Raw genomic sequence first — 26,587 nt, forward strand, 5'->3', positions numbered from 1 at the left:
TTTCCTATTTTCCTCCTCTAAAACCTAGGTGCGTCTTATAGTCTGAAATATACGTTAACTATCATGATTTACACACTAGAGTGAAATTGTCCTTTCAGGAGAACTTGCAGTAGAATGTTTGTCTCCGCCTCTAACTCCACCCTCCTCCCTCCATAGAACTTTTTGAGCACCAACTGTCATCTTCTATCTCAGTAATGGGAAAATCTGTATTCACTAAAGATTTTACCCAAGAATTAAGGACATTGAGAATGAATGATAAGCCCAGGAGGAGAAAAAAACAGATCTCTTTAATAAAATATATTACAAAGTTTCTAATTTTCACGTGTACTATTGGTTTATGAAATAAATTAATACATTTTACTTTAATACATTTTATGCTAGGGTTACATGGTTGCATGTGTCAGTTGACGTTTACATTGTGCGCCTCATTGCAAAATAGAATCTAACAATTTCTTATGCTGTCGCATTGCGTTTTTAACCTGCTATGATTACGACACAGAGATACAAATGTCTAAAATGTTCTGGATTTTCTGATTTTCTTCATTACAGGAAAATAATGTGGCAAGACAAAGTTATATTTATAATCTTGTGTATTTTATTACTTCCTTATTCTTTAAACTTATAAATTTGAGGTTCTTAGTGCACATTTTGATCAAATTGTGCAAGCCCATCTGCCAACGACAAGGCGACCTCATCAGATGGGGCTCTACACTAACAAACTAACCTATTTATTGTATTTACCTTATTCTTATCCTCACAATCTATTGATTATTATTACAACATTATTATACTTATTATTGCTATTATTACTCTAGTACTATGAGATTCCTAGAATTAAAGCTGTTGATCCAGAAGAAGGCAAAAACCCCTGGACACATTCAGCCAATTTGTGTCAAGGGGAAAAATTCCTTCTCGACCCCGGGAAAAAGAGATCAGTCCTAGAACCCTGGATCAAACCTGATGATGCCTAATAATGTCCTATGCTATTATTATACTATTTCTAATAATGCTATACTATTATAACTTATTTTGCTATTTTATTACTACCGCTACTTTTTTTAACATTTATTTCTATTTTTTTACTTACTATTAATAATATTATAATTATTGTTACTAATATTTATATTATTTCTCTAGATACTATTAATTAGATCCTACTCCTAATGTTATTGATCCTGAAGAAGGCAAAAAAAACCTGGACACATTCGGCCAATTTATGTCACTGGGGAAAAATTCCTTCTTGATCCCGAAAAAAGGCGATCAGTCCTAGAACCCTGGATCAAAACCCTAATATATATTAATTATTTACTAATTATTATAATCATTACCTTAGATACTATTTTTGTATTACTATTATTTGTGTTATTTTTAGTTTCCTGCTATTTTACTGATATTATTACTAATATTCTACTATTTTATGCTTGATGTTTTTGTATTATTGCTATTTTATTCTTACCATTATTGCTAACATTTGTATTGATATTTTACTAAATCTAAAAATTAGATCCTAATTCCTAAAGATGTTGATCCAGAAGAAGGCAAAACCCCCCGGACACGTTCGGCCAATTTGTGTCATGGTGGAAAAATTCCTTCTTGACCCCGGGAAAAGGCGATCAGTCCTAGAACCCTGGATCAAATCTCCTAATACTTATTCAAATTTTAATAATTAATATTTAATTTAATTAATAATTAATCATTTAACAAATATTATTAATATTTTATTTTTAATATAATAGTATACATTTATTATTACTTTACTAGTGAAATTATTCCTGTTTTATGGTCACTAATATTACGCTATAGACTATATTATATTACTACTCCACTATTGCTAATTCTACTATAATCTTACTAATTCGTAGGTCCTTATTTCTAAAGCTGTTGATCCAGAAGAAGGCAAAAACCCCTGGACACATTCAGCCAATTGTTGTCTCAGGGGGGAAATTCCTTCTTGACCCCGGGAAAAGGCGATCAGTCCTACAACCCTGGATCAAACCTGCTGATGTTATTTTTATGTCTCTACCATTATTACACAAATTAATATTCTATTACTGCTATTATTACTGCTCCTAATATTATTAAAGTCTTTATTATGATTTTACTACATTTTTAAGCTTTCTTAATCTAATAATAACTATTTTATGTCTATTATTTTTATTATTTTTAGATTTGAAGCTGTTGATGTTCCTTCAGCTGGAATGTTGGTGCCTTAGAGTCCATCAACGTATCGCTGATTTGAGGAGGATGGTCCAGATGATGTTCCTCCTTCCTCTGAGGTTGGTATTCACGTATTTAAGGATGGACTGCTGGCGCATCTTGTGTCTTCCTGCTGGCTGGTTCTCAACTCTTCTGGCCCAGGTGTTGTTCTTTTCTTCTTTTGCTTTTGATTTTTTAGCATCTTCTTCTTTTTTCCCCTTGGTATCTCCTGCCTTATCTTCTTCTTTTTTCCCCTTGGTATCTTCTGCCTTATCTTGTTGGTTTTTCCCCTTGGTATCTTCTGCCTTATCTTCTTTTTTCCCCTTGGTATCTTCTGCCTTATCTTCTTTTTTCCCCTTGGTATCTTCTGCCTTATCTTCTTTTTTCCCCTTGGTATCTTCTGCCTTATCTTCTTTTTTCCCCTTGGTATCTTCTGCCTTATCTTCTTTTTTCCCCTTGGTATCTTCTGCCTTATCTTCTTTTTTCCCCTTGGTATCTTCTGCCTTATCTTGTTTTTTCCCCTCAGTATCTTCTGCCTTATCTTGTTTTTTCCCCTTGCTATCTTCTGCCTTATCTTCTTCTTTCTCCTTGGTGTCTTCTGCCTCATCTACTTCCATTTCTTCTACCTCCCAATACTTCATTGCCTCCTTCATCTCCTCTTCTTTCGGCTCTTCTGGTATCACTGATGTTGGCTCAGGTTTTTCTTCATCCAAAGGAAACGGTAGATATTTCTTCTGAGCTTCCCGGTTGGTCGGCATGAGGCGCTAATAAAAGAAGATATTCATTCAGTTGACTATTGAGACGTTCCTTTTAGTGATGAGCGAGTATGTTCTATTAACCCTTTCGCCGAGTACGCTCGGGCCGAGCTCCGATTATTTATAGCTGCTCGGTGATATGGTTGAATCGCTCCCGTGTGCATGATTTGCGACTGTTTGACAGTTTTATTACATGTGAGGAATGTCTATTTCTTACACATTCCTCCCATATAATAAAACTGTCAAACAGTTGCAAATGATGCACACGGGAGCGATTCAACCATATCACCGAGCAGCTATAAATACTCGGAGCTCGGCTCGAGCATACTCGGACAGAACATACTCGCTCAACCCTAGTTCCTTTACATCTATGGAGAAAACATGGACAACATATTCTGCGGTATGATCAGTGACCTCCATGTTGAAGATCGGAGACGGCAGGAATCTGGTGCAGTATATCAGGAGTTGTAGATCCCTTTCTTCTTTTGTTCTTGGACAAGCTGGAAAGAAAAAACAAGCACATAATGGGATCAATCACACAAAGCCCAGAGGTATCAAATCTTTAAATTACAGGTAAATTTATTTAATCCAGCATCCAGTTTCGGCCCACCAGTAGCCAACTCCAGGACCCCACTTTTCAATTAACGTAACATTATCCTCAGTCATAAATCTATATAACAATGAACTGGATAGATTGTTAAGTGAATAAGATGCTGACTTTGTCTGTACATAGAGATTCAAGTATATTGTGCCAAGTACTGTTCATATCAGAGGGTGGTGGCCCACCGGAGGATTCTCCCGTTTTCCTGTTGGCCAGTCCAAGCCTGTTAACATCAATGTGACCTGCTGAATTCGGAATTATTCCCGGCATAGAAAGCAAACAATCTACTATTGGAAACTGTCTTCTAACTGACTTTCTGCTCAATCTACATTGTGTTTCAATTCTGTACTGAACTAATAGATGGTCTGCATTATCAAATGCTGGATTAACCCCTTTAAAGCCTGGGGCGTATTAGTACGCCCCAGGCCATCACCCCCGGTTCGGTAAGGGCTCCGGCGGTGAGCCCCCATTGAACCGAGCACATGTCAGCTGATTATTACAGCTGATATGTGCCCGCAACAGCTGCAGGTGAAATCGCGATCCACCCGTGGCTGTTAACCAGTTAAATGCCGCTGTCAATCTCTGACAGCGGTATTTAACAGCGCCGTGTCAGAGGCGCGTCACTTGCCACTCCTATCGGTGACCCCGTCACGTGATCGCAGGTCACTGATGGGTGGGCATGACAACCCTGGGTCTGCAGCAGACCCCAGTGGTTGTCATGTAAAGATCGCTATGAGCGCCACCTAGTGGTCGGCGCTCATAGTACTGGAGCATTTCTGCTACATAGAGGTGATCTGTTTTATTTAGCAGAGGCGATCAGACAGTTGCTGCTTCTAGTCTCCTATGGAGACTATAGAAGCAAGCAAAAAGTGCATAAAAAATGTTTTAAAAATATGAAAAAAATAAAAACAATATAAACATTTAAATCACCCCCCTTTCGCCCCATTCAAAATAAAATAATAATAAAAACAACCCACATACACATATTTAGTATCGCCGCGTTCAGAATTGCCAGATCTATCAATATAAAAAAAGAATTAATCTGATCGGTAAACGGCGTAACGAGAAAAAAATTCTAAACGCCAGAATTACGTTTTTTTGTCGCTGCAACATTGCAATAAAATGCAATAACGGGCGATCAAAACATCGGATCTACCCCAAAATGGTAACAATAAAAACGTCAGCTCGGCGTGCAAAAAATAAGCCCTCACACAGACCCAGATCCCGAAAAAATGGAAACGCTACTGGTCTCGGAAATTGGCGCCATTTATTTATTTTTTTTAAGCAAACTTTGGATTTTTTTTTCACCACTTAAATAAGAAAGAACCTATACATGTTTGGTGTCTACGAACTCATAATGACCTGGGGAATAATAATGGCAGGTCAGGTTTAGCATTCAGTGAACGTGGTATAAAAAACAAAAAAAAAACATCTGTGGTATTTCACTTTTTTTGCAATTTCATCGCACTTGGAATTTTTTCCCCGTTTTCCCATACACGATATGGTAAAACCAGTGATGACATTTAAAAGTACAACTCGTCCCGCAAAAAATAAGCCCTCACATGGCCATATTGACCAAAAAATACAAACACTATGACTCTGGGAATAAGGGGAGCAAAAAACAAAAATGCAAAAACGGAAAATCCCGAAGTCCTTAAGGGGTTAATGGCACAATATTTTCAGATTAATGGGAAAAAAAAATATTTAAAAAAATAATCTCACATGAGAAGAGTCCAGGTCCGAAGACACATTCCTGTTGGAGGTAGACGTCCTAAAGAAAACAGAATCTGATGAGTGTCCACTTATCATTCACCAGGGATGAAGAATAGGATAAGGGGTCCGGTTATAATAAAGCTGCTGACCCCCCAAGATCTGCGGCTCGCGGCCATCCTGTATCTATTCTCTTCTGCAGTAGTCATAGGAAAAGCTGTGAATCCAAAAAAGACTTAGTCACAGATCTGATAAAGACACAAACAGCTTTCCACATTTATTCATAGTGAACGTCCCCCCGGTATCGGACCCCCATTACACACATACACTCATATGACCACATGGAGCATAGCCTTTACTGGGTGTAAATAAAGATATATGACATTCATGTATTTCTATGTTCTTCATTCCCATAAGTACAGGAAACCCCCTAAAAACAACTGCCAAAGTGACTTCATTAACAGCGGATAAAGCCTAACCCCCATTATCAGTGCCAGCACACTCATCCCATTGACAACAGTGGCATAAACCCCTCAATAAATAATACTGGCAGCAGAGTGTCCTGTGTGACCTAATGATACAATTCTGCTTTCCTGCAGTCACTAGGGGGAGCACAGTGCACCAGTAGATATATATTGTACTGATAGCTCCCCTAGTGGCAGGTGACAGCAGCCGTTCTCTCCTATATTGAATTTAGGTGAGATCAGTGACATCAGATGATGGGATGGGAGCACTCACCGACATCCATCTTCACCGCTCACTGTCCTGTAACAGACTGAGGATGAATGACAGTTTGCTTTATTTTCAAATTCAAATCCAGCGATCCTATTGGCTGAGCAGTGTTATGTAACACACTGAATTTAAAGGGACAGAACACTCTTATTTCTCTTCAGTGTATTTCATGTGTGCGTGTTGTAATTCTGCTTATAATATGAAGCTGTGGAGATAATCTGAGCTTTAATTTACATACAGAGGGACTGAAATCTCATTAGATATCATATCAGGACATTCATTAAAGGGATTGTGCCATCAAAATTTTATTTTCGGCAATTGAAAACATGTAAACTGTTATTTTTTTTTTATATATTAACATTTGTTTTTAACCCCTTCACGACCTTGCGATTTTCCATTTTCGCTCTTTGGTTTTCTGCTCCCCTTTTTCCCAGAGCCATAACTTATTTATTCTTCCGTCAATATGGCCGTACGAGGGCTTGTTTTTTGGGGGACGAGTTGTGTTTTTGAATGACACCATTGATTTTACCATATAGTGTACTGGAAACCGGGAAAAGAATTCAAAATGCTGTGAAATTGAAAAAAAAGTTCATTTCCACAATTTTTTTTTTATCATGTTCTCTAAATGGTAAAACTGCCCTCCATTATGATTCTCCAGGTCATTACGAGCTCGCAGATACCAAACATGGAGAGGTTCTTCTTAATCTAAGTGGTGAAACAAAATCTGAAATTTGTAAGGAAAAAAAATTAGCTTATGTCGCCATTTTCCGAGACCCGTAGCGTCTCCATTTTTTGGGATCTGGGGCCGGGTGAGGGCTTATTTTTTGCGCAACAAGCTGATGTTTTTATTGATACGATTTTGGGGTAGATCTGATGTTTTGATCGCCCTTTTTTGCATTTTATTACAATGTTGAGGCGATCAAAAAATGTAATTCTGGCTTTTCGATGTTTTTCTCGTTACTCCGTTTACAGATGGGATTAATTTACTTCATATTTTGATAGATCGGGAGATTCTGAACAGAGCGATACCAAATATGTTTATTTTATTTTTTTGTTATTGTTTTATTTTCTATGGGGCAAAAGGGGGATGATTTGAACGTTTGTTTTTTTATTGTTAAAATATTTTTTAAAACTTTTTTTTTACTTGCTTCAATATTCTTCATAGGGGACTTGAAGCTGCGATCATCTAATCGCTTGTGCTACACATAGCAAGGCTTCAGCACTGCTATTTGTAGCAAAAATCACGATCTCCCACGAATGCCGGCCACACGCCGGCGTTCATAGAAGATTCCCAATGACAAGCACAGGGGTCTTCTGCAGAGCCCTTGGCTGTCATGACAATCCATGGGCGGGACATATGATGCGCTTTCGGCTGACGCTTATTTTAAATGCCACTGTCAGTGATTGACAGCAGCATTTAACTGGTTAACAACTACGGGTGGATCTCGGATCCTTCCGCAGTTGTTAGAGGCACATGATAGCTGATCAGATCAGCTGTCATGTGCATGTATTTAGACATGTGACTGTACTTACCCCTCCCTCTGCACTTGGTGCCATTTTTTTTTCTGCATTTAAACCATGTATGGCTGTAACTGGTTATGTATGGTTGTCCTGAGGAAGGAGTCTGTGGACTCTGAAACGCGTTGACAATAAACCTACAATTCTATTACCAACATTTGTCTCTTTGGAGAGCGCAGAAATACTTCCTATCCTGCTATATAAGTCTACTGAACACTGCGATACTCATCTCATCCTGGACCTCCGCTCAGCATTCACCGCATCCCTGCGCCTCCTGTCACTGCTCGCACTGAGCTGTGTGAATGGTGACAGGGGGAAAGTGTAGCTCGCAGTACAGCTATGGGCTTCAAAAAACATGGTGCCGATCTCCTCCCACAGTTGTGACCTGGACAGCCCAGGAGGCGTGCCTAGGTCACAGCAGCAGGCAGCGACAATGTGTCACGGGTGTGTCAGAGGTGACAGTCGCCCTGCAGTGAGTTGCAGGAGATCTCTACGTTTGGCATTGCAGACAGCTTCTTAGATAAGAGGCTGTCTTTAGAACCGAGCGGCTACCTCTCTCTTGCTAATTAGCTCTCTGGCCTGGGTGTATATATACCTGGTGTGTCTGAGAGGGAGTCGCTGGCAATATTCATTTCTACTTGTGAGGCTTAGACGGAGCAGTACTTTGTCCTCTCTGGAGCTTGAGGCCGTGTGCATATTTGGACTCATCTAAAGCTAAGCAATTTCCCCGTGTTTTGTCTTCCCTTGTTGTCTATAGTGTTTAGTGGAGGTTGACTAGTGCTCATCTCCTTCCATCCCTAGCCGTAGCCATGCGCCAGGTAAAATAGGGCGAGGCACGTGTGCGGCGATTGCTGAAGAGGCAATATAGGGATGGTAGTTGAGACAGGGTGACGCTAGACCAGACTAGGAGGTCTCCACTTCCCCCTTTCCCTAGTGTCTGGGCTCCCTTTCCCTCTGTGTTGCACTAACACCTGGTGTGACACAATGCAGGAAATGCAGGAGGACACAGTACACAGAGGCTGCCATATTTGAAGTGTGTAAGCTTCGTGCTCAGACAATTACACATCAGCAAACTTTTATGGCCGCCCACTGTGGCTGTAGATAGAGTTAATAAATTCAAAAATATTAAACCAGTGCATTTAATTTTGTATTAAAAATAATTGATTATATACTCAATAATTATTAATACAAAAATAAAAATCATGGCACCTTCCATTTAAGAATGACATTGTATACCCCAATTTTAATGATGGAGTATTTTATAGTTGGATGCATCAAATTCATTAAGGGGCGCACACCACTTAATCAATAAAACACATCTTCTCAGTGGTGTCACCTCTGTGTATTTTGCCAACTATTTAATTTTTCAGTCTGCCTTTAAATGACTGAATATTTTATTCTATAGAGTGTTTATTTTTCTCTCTTTTAATGTTTACTTTGTTGTGTTGCAATGTATTACTGTGACCTCTAGATGGCTCTGGTGCAGCAATGATATATAGCAGATTACTGACAGAGTACTGAGCGGTGTGAGGTGTGAGCCACATGGAGTGCTGGGGGAACCTGTTACCTCCTACCACAAAGCTGAAGGACCTGGAATAGATAATATTGTGATCAGTCAGAGAAGGAGGAGAGCAGCGACTGAGAAAAACAAGCTGTGGGTCCTGCAGAAATCATCGGCATATCTCACAACCGTCCCGGATCCAGTGGGGCTATGATTTGGACGTCAGCTGAAGTCAGCATAGTCTGCGCAGCACAGATGCAGCACACATTGTTAGTTCCACTTTGGAGGAAGGGCCGGCATATGTCTGTGCTCTGTACAACATTACATTCACACAGGGTCGGACTGGCCTGGCAGGGCACCGGTGAAATGCCCGATGGGCCCCAGAGAGGAGGAGGAACAGGGCACTGGCTTTTTAAAAGCGGAGGATGCAGGAGTGCTCGCATGCAGAACTGACCTACCATGACAACAATGGCTGGCGACACCACCCCATGCACGCAGGCAAGTACTGTGGCCCAGGGAGGGGGAAACGATGGCGCGCTATGGGGCCCGTGCAGCCACCGGGGTCCTCCCCACCCTCAGCCCCTCCCCCATCTCTCCTCGCTCGGAACAGCTCCAGTGTCTTCTAACTCTGATGTGTCAGGGCAGAGGGCGCAATGACGTCACCACAGCGCGCCCTCTGACCTGAGCACTCCAGAGTTAGAAGACGCGCTGGGTATACCGGACCTGCGGGGAACGGGAGAGGTGAGTAATTGATATTTTGTTTTATGTATGCAGCATCATATGGGGCCATTATACTGCATGGAGCAATATATGGGGCCCAGTATATACTGTATGGGGCCATTATACTGTATGGAGCAATATATGGGGCCCCGTATATACTATATGAAGCCATTATACTGTATGTCGCAAAATATGAGGGTGGCCCATTATATACTACGAGCTATTGAACCCGTTCTACGCCCAGGTGGCGAGCATTTTTATTGGTATATGGTCTCCCATGCTGGTATGTGCTGCCCCCCCTCCTGGTATTTGTGCTGCCTCCATCCTGTCCCCACCATCCTATCCTGGTATGCATGGCACTCCTCATCCCCCAATCCTGGTATGCATGGCACCCCTCATCCCCAATCCTGGTATGCATGGCAACCCTCATCCCAATCCTGGTATGCATGGCACCCCTCATCCCCATCCTGGTATGCATGGCACCCCTCATCCCAATCCTGGCATGCATGGCACCCCTCATCTCAATCCTGGCATGCATGGCACCCCTCATCCCAATCCTGGTATGCATGGCACTCCTCATCCCAATCCTGGCATGCATGGCACCCCTCATCCCCAATCCTGGTATACATGGCACCCCTCATCCCAATCCTGGCATGCATGGCACCCCTCATCCCCAATCCTGGTATGCATGGTGTGTCTCCCTGGCCTGGATGCCACAAAGTGTAATAAAGCTGTGTCTGAGAGCAAGGGGGAGGTTCTCTGGTCAGGGGAATATTAGCATGCAATGCCTCCTGTCTCAGGCCAGTAGGGGGAGCTGGCTGCCCCTATAAAAGCTGGTACTGGGGGCAGGGTTAGGGAGAACTGGACGACCTGTCTCAGGATTCAGGTCCCAGAGCAGAGAGGGACAGTTGTATTGCACCCTAAGAGGAAGTGTGGCAGTAGGAGAGCCACAAGCCAGAGACAAGAGGCGAAGAGAGCCTGTCTTGGCAGATAACGGACAAAATTTACCAGACTTTGGTGTCTGAGGCTGGGAGGATTCCACATTCTCCAGCAGATAACCAGTCCGCAGGGGACTGTATATTCCTTGGCCTAAGAAGCCTGGAGGCCCTGCCACAACCGAAGGGACCAGTAAAGCCGTACAAGGCTGGGAGCAGAAAGGAACCCACGTCGCAGGCCATACAGGCGAGAATACACGGAGAGCTCGGAAGCGTGGGCTGTTACCCTATAAGGAGGAGATAGCCAGAAGGAGCACAGAAAGCACGGTAGGCCTACACCCTCACCCTGACCAGGGCCAATTTCCCCGTTGCTCTCAGACATCCAGGTCCCCTCCTAGCCGGGACTGTTTGTGGGTCAGTTTACTTGTTTTAGTAAAGACCCTGGACTGCAACCTGTTTTCTGTGTGCTCCTTGCTCCTCCAGCACTATCAGCACTGGGACTCTCACTACCATCACTCCCACCATCCATTCTACTGCCCTGCGGCCGCACTCTTCCCGTGGGGAGTCACACTACCCCAGCTGCACACATCATCAGCCCCAGCGGTCTGCATGCAGCGGCGGTTCCTAATAACCGCAATCCACGGGTGGCGTAGTCGGACATAATCAACAGCACATAACGGACTACCACTGTCCTGACCACCCTGAGCCACGGAACCAGGTTGCCACTACTACTCCCACCGTTTCCCTATTGCCCGGATCCGAGTGCCCCACGGCCCAAGGGGCGAGTCACATGGCACCCCTCACCCCCAATCCTGGTATGCGTGGCCCCCTCATCCCAACCCTGGTATGTATGGTACTCCTCATCCCTATCCTGGCATGTGTGGTACTCCTCATCCCTATCCCGGTATGCATGGTACCCCATCCCTCATCCCTATCCTGGTTTGTATGGTACTCCTCATCCCTATCCTGGTATGTGTGGTACTCCTCATCCCTATCCCGGTATGCATGGTACCCCATCCCTCATCCCTATCCTGGTTTGTATGGTATCCCTCATCCCGGTATGCTTGGCACCCCTCACCCCCAATCCCGGTATGCATGGCACCCCTCATCCCCAAATCCTGGTATGCATGGCACCCATCACCTCCAATCCCGGTATGCATTGCACCCCTCACCCCCAATCCCGGTATGCTTGGCACCCCTCACCCCCAATCCCGGTATGCATGGCACCCCTCACCCCCAATCCCGGTATGCACGGCACCCCTCATCCCCATCCTGGTTTCCGATCCGACGCCTTACTCCTGCCCCGGTCTCCGGCATAGAGAGGCGCCGCGGCAACGCTCCTCCCGGTCAGGTAAGTATCTAAGTATGGCGCCAGAGATCGCGGTATACGTTCAGTGTCTACGTGTACCGCGCCATACACTCCTCTTACCTGTAACGGCTGGATGCGTGATTCTGCCTGGAGCCAGACTGCGCGTCATGCATGCGCAGTCTATAAAGGCTTCAGATACGCATCCCCGGTAATATTATAGATAAGGGGCCATTATACTGTATGGAGCAATATATGGGGCCCATTATACACTGTATGGAGCAATATAAGGGGCCATTAAACTGTATGGAAAAATATATGGGGCTCATTATATACAATATGGGGCCATTATACTTTATGGAGCAATATATGGGGTCCAGTATATACTGTATGGAGCACTATATGGGACCATTATACAGTATGGAGCAATATGTGGGGCCCATTATTTACTATAAGGGGCTATTATACTGTATGGAACTATATATGGGGCCCATTATATACTATATGGAGTCATTATACTGTATGAAGCAAAATAAACCAAAATATGGGGCCCATTATACTGTATGGAGCACTATATGGGGCCTATTATATACTATATGTGGTCAATATACTGTATGGAGCACTATATGGGGCCATTATACTGTATGGAGCAATATATGGAGCCCATTATATATTATATGGGGCCATTATACTGTATTTAGCAATTTATGGAGCCAATTATAAACTATATGGGGCCATTATACTGTGCAGCAATATATGGGGCCCAGTATATACTGTATGGAGCCTTATATGGGGCCCATTATATACTGTATGGAGCAAAATATGGGGCCCATTATATACTATATGGGGCCATTATACTGTATGGAGCAGTATATGGGGCCCAGTATATACTGTATGGAGCAATATATGGGGCCCATTATATACTGTATGGAGCAATATATGGGGCCTATTATATACTATATGGGGCCATTATACTGTATGGAGCAATATATGGGGCCCAGTATATACTATATGAAGCCATTATACTGTATGGAGCAATATATGGGGGACCAGTATATACTGTATGGACCAATATATGGGGCCCATTATATACTATATGGGGTCATTATACTGTATGGAGCAATATATTGGGCCCAGTATATCCAGTATGGAGCAAAAAAGTTTCTCTTTATATATTAAAAGGGGCCATTATGCTGTGGAGCAATATATGGGGCTCAGTATATACTGTATGGAGCCAGTATATATTGTATGGAGCAATATATGGGGCCCATTATATACTGTATGGAGCAATATATGGGGCCTATTATATACGATATGGGGCCATTATACGGTATGAAGCAATATATGAGGCCCATTATATACTACATGGGGCCATTATACTGTGGATCAATTTATGGGGCCCAGTATATACTGTATGTAGCAATATATGGGGCCCATTATATAATATATGGGACCATTATACTGTATGAAGCAATATACGAGGCCCAGTATATACTGTATGGAGCCATTATACTGTATGGAGCAATATATGGGGCCCATTATATACTATACGGGGCAATTATACTGTATGAAACAATTTATGGGGCCCAGTATATACTGTATGGGGCAATATATGGGGCACATTATACTGTATGGAGCACTATATGAGGCCTATGATATACTATATTTGGTCATTATACTGTATGGAGCACTATATGGCGCCATTATATTGTATGGAGCAATATATTGGGCCCATTATATATAATATAGGGCCATTATACTGTATGGAGCAATTTATGGAGCCCATTTTATACTATATGGGGCCATTATACCGTGCAGCAATATATGGCGCCCAGTATATACTGTATGGAGCAATATATGGGGCCCAGTATATACTGTATGGAGCAATATATGGGGCCCATTATATACTATATGGGGCCATTATACCGTATGGAACAATATATGGGGCCCATTATATACTATATGTTGCGATTACACTGTATGGAGCAATATATGGGGCAATTATACTGTATGGAGCAATGTATGGGGCCCATTATATATTATATAGGGCCATTATACTGTATTGAGCAATACATAGGGCCCATTATATACTATATGGGGCCATTATACTGTATGGATCAATGTATGGGGCCGAGTATATACTTTATGGAGCAATATATGAGGCCCAGTATATACGGTATGGAGCAAAAAATGTGGCCCTTTATATATTATATGGGGCCATTATACTGTGCAGCAATATATGGGGCCCAGTATATATTGTATGGAGCAATATATGGGGCCCAGTATATAATGTACGGAGCTATTATACTGTATGGAGTAATATATGGGACCCATTATATACTATACGGGGCAATTATACTGTGTGGAACAATTTATGGGGCCCAGTATATACTGTATGGAGTAATATATGGGGCCCATTATACTGTATGGAGCACTATATGTGGTCATTATACTGTATGGAGCACTATATGGGGCCATTATATTGTATGTCGCAATATATGAGACACATTATATATTATATGGGGCCATTATACTGTATGGAGCAATATATGGGGCCCATTATATACTATATGTTGCGATTACACTGTATGGAGCAATATATGGGGCAATTATACTGTATGAAGCAATTTATGAGGCCCAGTATATACAGTATGGAGCAAAAAATATGGCCCTTTATGTATTATATGGGGCCATTATACTGTGCAGCAATATATGGGGCCCATTATACTGTGCAGCAATTTATGGGGTCCAGTATATACTGTATGAAGCAATATATGGGGCCCATTATACTATATAGAGCACTATATGTGGTCATTACACTGTATGGAGCACTATATGGGGCCATTATATAGTATGGAGCAATATATGAGACGCATTATATATTATATGGGGCCATTACACTGTATGGAACAATTAATGGAGCACATTATATACTATATGGGGCAATTATACTGTGCAGCAGTATATGGGGCCCAGTATATACTGTTTGGAGCAATATATGGGGCCCATTATATATTATTAAGGTCCATTATACTGTATGGAGCAAAACATAGGGCCCATTATATACTATTTGGGGCCATTATACTGTATGGATCAATTTATGGTGCCTAGTATATAATGTATGGAGAAATATATGAGGCCCAGTATATACAGTATGGAGCAAAAAATGTGGCCCTTTATTTATTATATGGGGCCATTATACTGTGCAGCAATATATGGGGCCCAGTATATACTGTATGGAGCAATATATGGGGCCCAGTATATACTGTATGTAGCCATTATACTGTATGGAGTAATATATAGGGCCCATTATATACTATGTGGGACAATTATACTGTGTGGAACTATTTATGGAGCCCAGTATATACTGTATAGAGCAATATATGGGGCCCTTTATACTGTATGGAGCACTATATGTAGTCATTATACTGTATGGAGCACTATATGGGGCCATTATATTGTATGGAGCAATATGTGGGACCCACTATATATTATATAGGGCCATTATACTGTATGGATCAATTTATGGAGCCCATTATATACTGTATGGGGCAATTATACTGTGCAGCAGTATATGGGGCCCAGTATATACTGTATGGAGCAATATATGGGGCATATCATATACTATATGTGACCATTATACTGTATAGATCAATTTATGGGGCCCAGTATATACAGTATGGAGCAAAATATGGGGCCTTTTATATAATATATGGGGCCATTATACTGTGTAGCAACATATGGGGCCCAGTATATACTGTATGGAGCAATATATGGGGCCCATTATATAGTATATATGTGGCCATTACACTGTATGGAGCAATAGATGGGGCCTATTATATACTATATGTGGCCATTACACTGTATGGAGCAATATATGGGGCCTATTATATACTATATGTGGCCATTATACTGTATGGAGCAATATATGGGGCAAAGTATATACAGTATGGAGCAAAAATTGTGGCCCTTTATATATTATATGGGGCCATTATACTGTGCAGCAATATATGTGGCCCAGTATATACTGTATGGAGCAATATATGGGGCCCATTATATACTGTATGGATTAATTCATGGGGCCCATTATATACTATATGGGGCCATTATACTGTGGATCAATATATGGGGCCCAGTATATACTGTATGGAGCAATATATGGGGCCCATTATACTGTATGGAGCACTATATGGGGCCGATTATATACTATATGTGGTCATTATACTGTATGGAGCACTATATGGGGCCATTATGCTATATGGAGCACTACCCAGGGCCAATTATACTGTATGGAGCAATATATAGGGCTTATTATATACTATATGGTGCCATTATACTGTATGGAGCAATATATGGGGCCTATTATATTCTATATGTGGTCATTATATTGTATGGAGCAATATATTGGCCCCATTATGTATTGTATGGGGCCATTATACTGCATTTAGAAATGTATGGAGCCCATTATATTCTTTATGGGGCCATTATACTGTGCAGCAATATATGGGTCCCAGTATATACTGTATGGAGCAATATATGGGGCCCAGTATATACTGTATGGAGCAATATATAGGGCCCATTATATACTATATGTGGCCATTATATTATATGGAGCAATATATCGGGCCTATTTTGTGCTATATGGTGTCTATCATATACTATATGTGGCCATTTTACTGTATGGAACAATATATGTGGGCCGTTAAATACTATATTTGGCCATTATACTGTATGAAGCAATATATGGGGCCCATTATATACTATATGTGGCCATTATACTGTGCAGCAATATATGGGGCCCAGTATGTACTGTATGGAGCAATAAATGGGGCCCAATATATACAGTAGGAGGAAAAAATGTGGCCCTTTATATATTATAAGGGGAAATTATACTGTGCAGCAATATATGGGACTCAGTATATACTGTATGGAGCAATATATGGGGCCCATTATATACTGTGTGGAGCAATATATGGGGCCTATTATATACTATATGGGGCCATGATACTGTTTGGAGCAATATATGTCGACCATTATATACTATATGGGGCCAATATACTTTATGAAGCAATATATGGGGCCCATTATATACTATATCGGGCCATGATACTGTGGATTAATATATGGGGCCCAGTTTATACTGTATAGGCAATATATGGGGCCCATTATATAATATATGGGACCATTATGCTGTATGGAGCAATATATGGGGCCCATTATATAGTATATGGGGCCATTATACTGTGGATCAATATATGGGGCCCAGTATATACTGTATGGAACAATTTATCGGGCCCAGTATATACTGTGTGGAGCAATTAATGAGGCCCATTATACTGGATGGAGTACTATATGGGGCCTATTATATACTACATGTGGTCATTTTACTGTATGGAGCTCTATATGGGGCCATTATGCTGTATGGAGCAATATATGGGGCCCATTATATATTATATGGAGCCATTATACCGTATTTAGCAATTTATGGAGCCCATTTTATACTATATGGGGCCATTATACTGTGCAGCATTATATGGGGCCCATTATATACTATATGTGACCATTATACTGTATGGAGCAATATATTGGGCCCATTATATACAGTATAGAGCAATATATGGGGCATATTATATACTATATGGGGCCATTATACTGTATGGAGCAACATATGGGGCTCAGTATATACTGTATGGAGCCATTATGCTGTATGAAGCAATATCTGGGGCCCATTATGTATTATATGGGGCCATTATACTGTATTTATCAATTTATGGAGCCCATTTTATACTAAATGGGGCCATTATACTGTGCAGCAATATATGGGTCCCATTATATACTATATGTGACCATTATACTGTATGGAGTAATATATTAGGCCCATTATATACAGTATGGAACAAAAAAGTTTCTCTTTATATATTATAAGGGGCCATTATACTGTGAAGCAATATATGGGGCTCAGTATATACTGTATGGAGCCCAGTATATACAGTATGGAGCAATATATGGGGCCCATTATATACTGTATGGAGCTATATATGGGGCATATTATATACTATTTTGGGCCATTATACTGTAGGAAGCAATGTGTGAGGCCCATTATATACTACATGGGGCCATTATACTGTGGATCAATATATGGGGCCCATTATATACTATATGTGGTCATTATACTGTATGGAGCAATATGTGGCCCATTATATACTGCATGGAGCAATATATGGGGCCCATTATATACTATATGGGGCCATTATACTGTATGGAGCAATACATAGGGCCCATTATATACTATATGGGGCCATTATACTGTATAGATCAATTTATGGGGTCCATTATATACTATATGGAGCAATATATGGGGCCCATTATATAATATATGGGGTCATTATAGTGTATGGAGCAATATATGGCACCCAGTATATACTGTATGGAGCCATATATGGGGCCCATTATATAATACTTTACGTGGCAATTATAGTGTATGGAACAATTTATGGGGCCCAGTATATACTGCATGGAGCAATATATGGGGCCCATTATACTGTATGGAGCACTATATGTGGTCATTATACTGTATGGAGCACTATATGGGGCCATTATATAGTATGGAGCAATATATGAGGCTCATTATATATTATATGGGGCCATTTTACTGTATGGAGCAATTTATGGAGCCCATTATATACTATATGGGGCAATTATACCCTGCAGCAGTATATGGGGCCCAGTATATACTGTATGGAGAAATATATGGGGCACATCATATACTATATGTGACCCTTATACTGTATGGATCAATTCATGGGGCCCATTATATACTATATGGGGCAATTATACTGTGCAGCATTATATGGGGCCCAGTATATACTGTATGGAGCAATATATTGGGCATATAATACACTATATGTGACCATTATACTGTATGGATCAATTTATGGGGCCCAGTATATACTGTATGGAGCCATACATGGGGCCCAGTATATCTAGTATGGAGCAAAAAATGTGGCCCTTTATATATTATATGGGGCCATTATACTTTGCAGCAATATATGGGGCCCAGTATATACTGTATGGAGCAATATATGGGCCCATTATATACTATATGTGGCCATTATACTGTATGGAGCATTATCTAGGGCCCAGTATATACTGTATGGAGCAATATATTGGGCCCATTATATAATATATGGGGCCATTATACTGTATTGAGCAATTTATGGAGCCCATTATATACTATATGGGGCAATTATACTGTGCAGCATTATATGGGGCCCAGTATATACTGTATGGAGCAATATATTGGGCATATCATACACTATATGTGACCATTATACTGTATGGATCAATTTATGGGGCCCAGTATATACTGTATGGAGCCATACATGGGGCCCAGTATATCTAGTATGGAGCAAAAAATGTGGCCCTTTATATATTATATGGGGCCATTATACTTTGCAGCAATATATGGGGCCCAGTATATACTGTATGGAGCAATATATGGGGCCCATATATACTATATGTGGCCATTACACTTTATGGAGCAATATATGGGGCCTATTATATACTATATGTGGCCATTATACTGTATGGAGCAGTATCTAGGGCCCAGTATATACTGTATGGAGCAATATATTGGGCCCATTATATAATATATGGGGCCATTATACTGTATGGGGCAATATATGGGCCCAGTATATACTGTATGGAGCAATATATTGTGCCCATTATATAATATATGTTGCCATTATACTGTATGGAGCATTATATGGGGTCCAGTATATACTGTATGGAGCAATATATGGGGCCTGTCATATACTGTATGAGGCCATTATACTGTATGGAGCAATATGTGGGGCTTATTATATACTATATGGGGCCATTATACTTTATGAAGTAATATATGGGGCCCATTATATACTATATAGGGCGATTATACTGTGAATCAATATATGGGGCCAATTATACAATATATGGGGCCATTATACTATATGGAGCAATATATGGGGCCCATTATATACTATATGGAGATATTATACTGTATGGAACAATTTATGGGGCCCAGTATATACGGTATAGAGCAATACATGGAGCCCATTATATACTATATGGGGCAATTATACTGTATGGAACAATTTATGGGGCCCAGTATGTACTGTATGGAGCAATACATTTGGCCCATTATATACTACATGGGGCCTTTATATTGTTTGGAGCAATTTAGAGGACCCAGTATATGACGCGCCCCCTGGGCCAGTGTTGTGCAGGGGATACCCGGAGCCGGATCGCTGGGGGTTGTAGTCTCAGTGTGGCGGTGACCCGGTCCGTGCCCAGGGTGGTCAAACCAGTGGCAGTCTTAGGTAATAACAATGTCCGACTACGCCACCCGTGGATTGCGGTCAGTGGGGACCGCCGCTGCGCTGCAGACCGCTGAGGCTGATGTTGTTTGCGAAGCCGAGTATGGGATAACTGCCCACGGGAGAAGTATTGCCTCAGGGCAGCTAATGTGAGAGATGATGGGAGTGATGGTGTGAGCGTCCCAGTACTGATGGTGCTGGTGCGGCGATGAAACACAGAGACGTGTGGTGCAGTTCAGGGTCTTTACTGATGGTATAAAGCAGACCCTCCCGGGAGTACTGGTTAGCAGTAGGGGCCTGGTCAGTCTGTGAGCAAGCAGGATCTCCCCTGGCCAGGTGGAGTTGTAGGCCTCCCCGTCTATCTGCACTCTTTCCTGGCTACCTTGCTCTATGCGGGTAGAAGTAGCCCACGTCCCTGAGTATACCGTGTGGTGCTCACCCGTATGGCCGGTGACTTGGGGCCTTCTGTTAGCCTCCGCTTCACAATGGCGTTGCTGGTCCCTTGCTTGTGACCGTGCCTCTGGGCTTCTATGGCCAGAGGACATGGAATCCCCTGCCGGTTGGATTCTGCTGCTGGACCTGGATGTCCCCACAGCCTCGGACTCCGTGTCCGGTATTAGTGTCTTCAACCAGGGGGAACTCTGCTCAGCTCCAGCCCCTGGTATTCAGCTACTGTTCCTACAGAGCTCCTGGTTCTTACTTTCCCTCTCCAGGCTCTGACTCCCCTAATCCCGCCCCAGACCCAGTTTATAAGGGCAGATTCCTCCCCTCCCAGGTCTGGGTGGGCAGTGTTGCATGTCCACCAGATCGGGCAGTTTCTCAGGCCACAGACTGCGTTCTTCCAGGGGCAATGATTTTAGCAGATCTATCACCACCTGGTTCATCTTCTCGCAGAGTCCATTGGTTTGGGGGTGATAGGGCGTTGTTCTTATCTTTTTGCAGCCATACAGGTTGCAGAACTCCTGAAAGACCTCCGCTTCAAAGGCTGGTCCTTGGTCCGTCAGCACTTGGTCCGGGTACCCGTGGGGGCGGCAGAAGTGCAGCTGGAAGGCTCTTGCTGCTGTCTGAGCCGTTAAGTCTTTGACAGGGACCACCATCAGGAACCGGGAGTAGTGATCCACGATGGTTAGGGCGTAGACATACCCGCTTCTGCTTGGAGCCAGTGTAGCATGGTCCAGGGCGACCAGTTCCAGCGGCTGCCTGGTGATGATGGGCTGCAGGGGAGTCCTCTGGCTGGCACGGTCCCTTCTTCTTAGATTGCACAGGCCACAGTCTCTACACCACTTCTCAATGGCTCCTCTCATGCCTATCCAGTAGAACCGTTCATGCAGCAGGAACTCCAGCTTCTTCCATCCGAAGTGCCCTGCCCCATTGTGGTAGGACTCCAGCACCATAGCTGCGTCCCGTCTCGGTACCACCACCTGCCAGATCAGCTCATGTGTCCGGGAATTGACCATTCTGCGGCACAACTTCTCCTTGTAGAGAAACAGTCTGCTCTTTTCCGTCCACAGTTGCTTGGTCTCTTCCGGAGCGTCTGGGTCCAGGCGGGCGTCAGCCGGGTCAGCATTTCCTTCACCAGACGGACTGCGGGGTCACTGTCTTGCGTCTCCGCCCAGTTGTAGTGGGGTAAGGGGTTGAACGTAGCGGATCGCTGGCCCCTCACACGGTGGGAATACTGGGTAATCCCATGACGGTGAAACGCAGGGAGTTCGATCTCTTCCAGTTCTTCTGGATCTTCCCCTCCGTCCGGTAGGTTCGGCATCCTGGACAGGGCGTCCGCGTTGGTATTGGAGCGTCCTGCCCGGTACTTGATCGTGAACTCAAAATTGGACAGGCGGGCCATCCATCTCTGCTCCAGGGCACCCAGTCTTGCAGTGTCCAGGTGGGTCAACGGGTTGTTGTCCATGTACACGGTGAACCTGGAAGAGGCAAGGTAATGCTTAAAACGTTCGGTTACTGCCCACACCACTGCCAGGAACTCTAGCTTGAACGAGCTGTAATTCTCAGGGTTTCTTTTTGTGGGTCACAGTTTTCGGCTGGCGAAAGCAATTACCCGTTCTCTCCCCTGCTGGATCTGGGACAGTACGGCTCCTAGCCCGATGTTGCTTGCGTCCATGTGGAGGATAAAGGGCTGGCTGTAATCAGGGTACGCCAGGATTTCATCCCCCGTGAGGGCCATCTTCAGCTGGCGGAAGGACTCCTCTTCTAGCTTTTCCCACTTGAAGGGCGGCTTCTGGTTTTTGGCCTTCCTGGACTGGCCTATCAGGAGGTCCTGCATAGGAGCTGCCTTCTTGGTAAAATCGGGAATGAATCTTCGGTAGTAGCCTACCAACCCGAGGAACTGCCGCACTTCCTTTATGCTGGATGGTCTTGGCCAGTCCGTAATCACGGTGATCTTGTCAGGGTCGGGAGCCACTCCGTCAGCACTCACCACGTGTCCCAGGTACTGTACCTTTGGCTTCAGTAGATGACACTTCGAGGGTTTTACCTTTAGGCCATAGCTTGTGTAACGGGTCTGGGAGGCGGAACCTCTGAGCTACTATACAAGGGGGCGGTCCTTGTAAGGGAGCAGGTGGCGACCAGGGTAGACGGGCAGGCAGTCACAGCAGGTGACTGGGACAGTCTCTGAATGAACGGACAGGAGGTCACGGCAAGTGACCGGGGCAGTCTCTGGATGAACGGGCAGGAGGTCACGGCAAGTGACCGGGGCAGTCTCTGGATGAACGGGCAGGAGGTCACGGCAAGTGACCGGGGCAGTCTCTGGGTAAAGGATTGGTACGACCTGTGGCGGCAGATGATAGACGTGAGCTCCCAGGTGAGCAGGCGAGAGTCTCTGGATAATCGGGTGGTCACAGCATGTGACGGCGGAGCCTCCAGGAAGACCAACAGACAGGTAGCAGATGAGCGCTCCCAGGTGAGCGGGCAGGAGTCTCTGGACAGGCGGATGGTCACAGCACGTGACGGCAGAGCCTCCTGGTAGGCTAGCAGACAGGCAGCAGATGAGCGCTCCCAGGTGAGCGGGCAAGCTGGTCCTTAGACAGACTGACAGGAGTTGGAAGGCAGACCGTCGGACCTCAGGCAAGCAGGCAGGTAGAAGATGTGCGCTCCCAGGTGAGCGGGCAGGCTGGTCCTTAGACAGACTGACAGAAGTTGGAAGGCAGACCGTCGGACCTCAGGCTAGCAGGCAGGTAGCAGGATATCAGGCAGGAATTAGACAGCAGACTGGCAGGTATCTGGCAGGTAACTGGCAACGGGACCTGAGGGCTGAAGCAGAGTAGTGAACAGTGCTACAACATTGCTCGGGCACCTCCATTTTGGAGGAGGTGCCTTTTATATGGGAGGTCCTCCGGCAATTGGCCGGGGACTCCTTAGGACGGCGCGCGCGGTCCCTTTAAGAGAGGGGGAGCGCGCGCGCCCTAAGCACACTGCCGGGGAAGGAGCGCGTGCCGGAAGCAGCGGGGAGAGAAGCGCTGGAGGACGCCGCGCCAGGAGCGGGGAGGTGAGAGGGACGGCGTCTCTGCCTAGAACGGGGCAGAGACGCCGATGCTACAGTACCCCCCCCTTTAGGCCCCCTCTTTTTTTGGTCAGAAAGAAATTTCTCAAGGAGAAGCGGGGCGTTGATGTTCTCCCTGGGTTCCCAAGTTCTCTCCTCAGGACCAAACCCCTTCCAATCTACCAGAAAAAAGGTTTTTCCTCTTACCCTCTTGGAGGCCAGAATACTCTCTACCTCAAAGATGTCATCAGCGGAAACCGGAGCAGGAGGGGCACCTGGATTTTTGGAAAAAAAGTTAAAGACAACGGGTTTGAGGAGAGATACGTGGAAGGAGTTGGGGATCCGTAGTGTGGCCGGGAGTTTTAATTTGTAGGCCACAGGGTTAATTTGCCTGAGGACTTCGAAGGGGCCGATGAATCGAGGACCCAACTTGTAGGAGGGTACTTTGAGCCGCACATGTTTGGATGAGAGCCAAACCTTGTCTCCCGGACGGAATTGGGGCGGATCCAGACGTCTCTTATCAGCATATCTCTTCATCCGCTCAGAGGAGAGAAGAAGAGCGGACCTGGTGCTCTCCCAAATAGTAGAAAATTCGCTGACAAGAGACTCCGCAGCAGGGTTGTCCACAGAAACGGAGACAGGAAGTGGAATCCGGGGATGTTGGCCACCGACTATAAAGAACGGGGATTTGGAAGAGGACTCGCTCTCATGGTTGTTATAAGAGAACTCGGCCCATGGTAGGAGATCCACCCAGTCCGAGTGGTGAGCATCAACGAAGTGCCGGAGGTAGCTGGACAAGATCTGATTGATCCGCTCCACTTGACCATTGGACTGAGGGTGGTAAGGGGAGGAGAAATCCAGGGAAATGTCCAGCAGCTTACATGTGGCTCTCCAGAAGCGAGAGGTGAACTGAACCCCACGATCCGACACGATGTGGAGGGGCAGACCATGGAGACGGAAGATGTGGCGGATAAAGTCTTTAGCCAGCTCGGGTGCAGACGGAAGACCAGGCAGGGGAATGAAGTGGGCCATCTTAGAAAAACGGTCAGCGACAACCCAAATGACAGTACAACCGGCAGAAACTGGAAGGTCGGTGATAAAGTCCATAGCGATGTGTTGCCAAGGAGCAGCAGGTACGGGAAGGGGCAGGAGATGGCCGGCAGGTAGATGTCGGGGAACTTTGTTACGGGCACAGGATGAACAGGCCGCGACGAAGTCTACCACGTCCTTACGCAGGGTAGGCCACCAGTAATGCCGGGTAATAAGTTGGAAGGTCTTCTTTTGGCCAGCATGGCCAGCTAGTTTAGAAGAATGTCCCCAGCGAAGAACCCTCTCCCGATCTGGCACAGCTACGAACGTCTTACCGGGTGGAAGACGAGTCAGATCCAAGGGGGCCACATTCATCACCTTGGAGGAGTCGATGATGTGCGTAGGTTCCTCCTCTTGATCGGAGGACAGGAAGGACCGGGACAAGGCATCAGCTTTGACGTTCTTGTCCGCCGGACGGAAATGAAGAATGAAGTCGAAGCGGGGAAAAAACAACGACCACCGGGCCTGGCGAGGATTGAGTCTCTGGGCATTTTGGAGATATGCCAGGTTTTTGTGATCCGTGTAGATAATTACCGGGTAGAGAGCCCCTTCAAGCAGATAGCGCCACTCTCCCAGTGCCAATTTGATGGCTAGCAATTCCCGGTCTCCAATGGAGTAGTTGCGCTCCGACGAGGAGAAGATTTTGGAGAAGAAGCCGCATGTTACCATTCTCCCGGTAGAAGACTTCTGGGTGAGCACCGCTCCGGCTCCGGAGGAGGAGGCATCAACCTCCAAGTAGAATTGTTTATTACAGTCCGGACGGTGCAGGACGGGAGCAGAGGCGAAGCCTTTCTTTAGGGAAAGGAAGGCCTCCTCGGCTTCAGGCGACCATGTCCTGGGGTTAGCCCCCTTACGGGTAAGTGCAGATATGGGAGCAGTCCGAGACGAGAAGTGTGGGATGAAAAGACGATAATAATTAGCGAAGCCCAGGAATCGCTGTATCGCCTTCAAACCTTCAGGACGAGGCCATTTTAGAACGGAAGAGAGCTTCTCGGGATCCATTTGCAGACCTGTTTGGGAGATGACATAGCCCAAGAACGGAAGGGAGGTCTGATCGAAGAGGCACTTCTCGTATTTGGCGTAAAGGTGGTTCTGCCGAAGCCTAAGCAGGACCTGACGAACATCCCTCCGGTGTGTGGGGAGATCCGGAGAGAAGACCAAGATATCGTCCAGGTATACCACTACGCAGGAGTACAGGAGGTCACGGAAGATGTCGTTGACTAGTTCCTGAAAGACCGCGGGAGCATTACAGAGACCGAAGGGCATCACAAGGTACTCGTAGTGACCGTCCCGGGTATTGAATGCCGTCTTCCACTCGTCTCCTTGACGGATACGGACCAGATTATACGCTCCTCGTAGATCCAGCTTGGAGAAGATCCTGGCGCCCTTGAGACGGTCAAACAATTCGGAGATGAGTGGCAGGGGATATTTGTTTTTTACCGTGATGAGATTGAGTCCTCTGTAGTCAATACAGGGACGTAGCGAGCCGTCTTTCTTTTTGACAAAGAAGAATCCGGCTCCAGCCGGGGAGGTAGATTTTCGGATAAATCCCCTAGCCAGATTCTCTTCAATGTACTCAGACATGGCTCGGGTCTCGGCTGCAGACAACGGGTAGATACGCCCACGGGGAGGAGTGGTGCCAGGTACCAGGTCGATCGGGCAATCGTATGGCCTATG

Source organism: Phyllobates terribilis, unplaced genomic scaffold (assembly GCF_046119375.1).
Source record: "Phyllobates terribilis strain yellow unplaced genomic scaffold, ASM4611937v1 Scaffold_12__6_contigs__length_324123572, whole genome shotgun sequence".
In the NCBI taxonomy this organism is placed as follows: Eukaryota; Metazoa; Chordata; class Amphibia; order Anura; family Dendrobatidae; genus Phyllobates; species Phyllobates terribilis.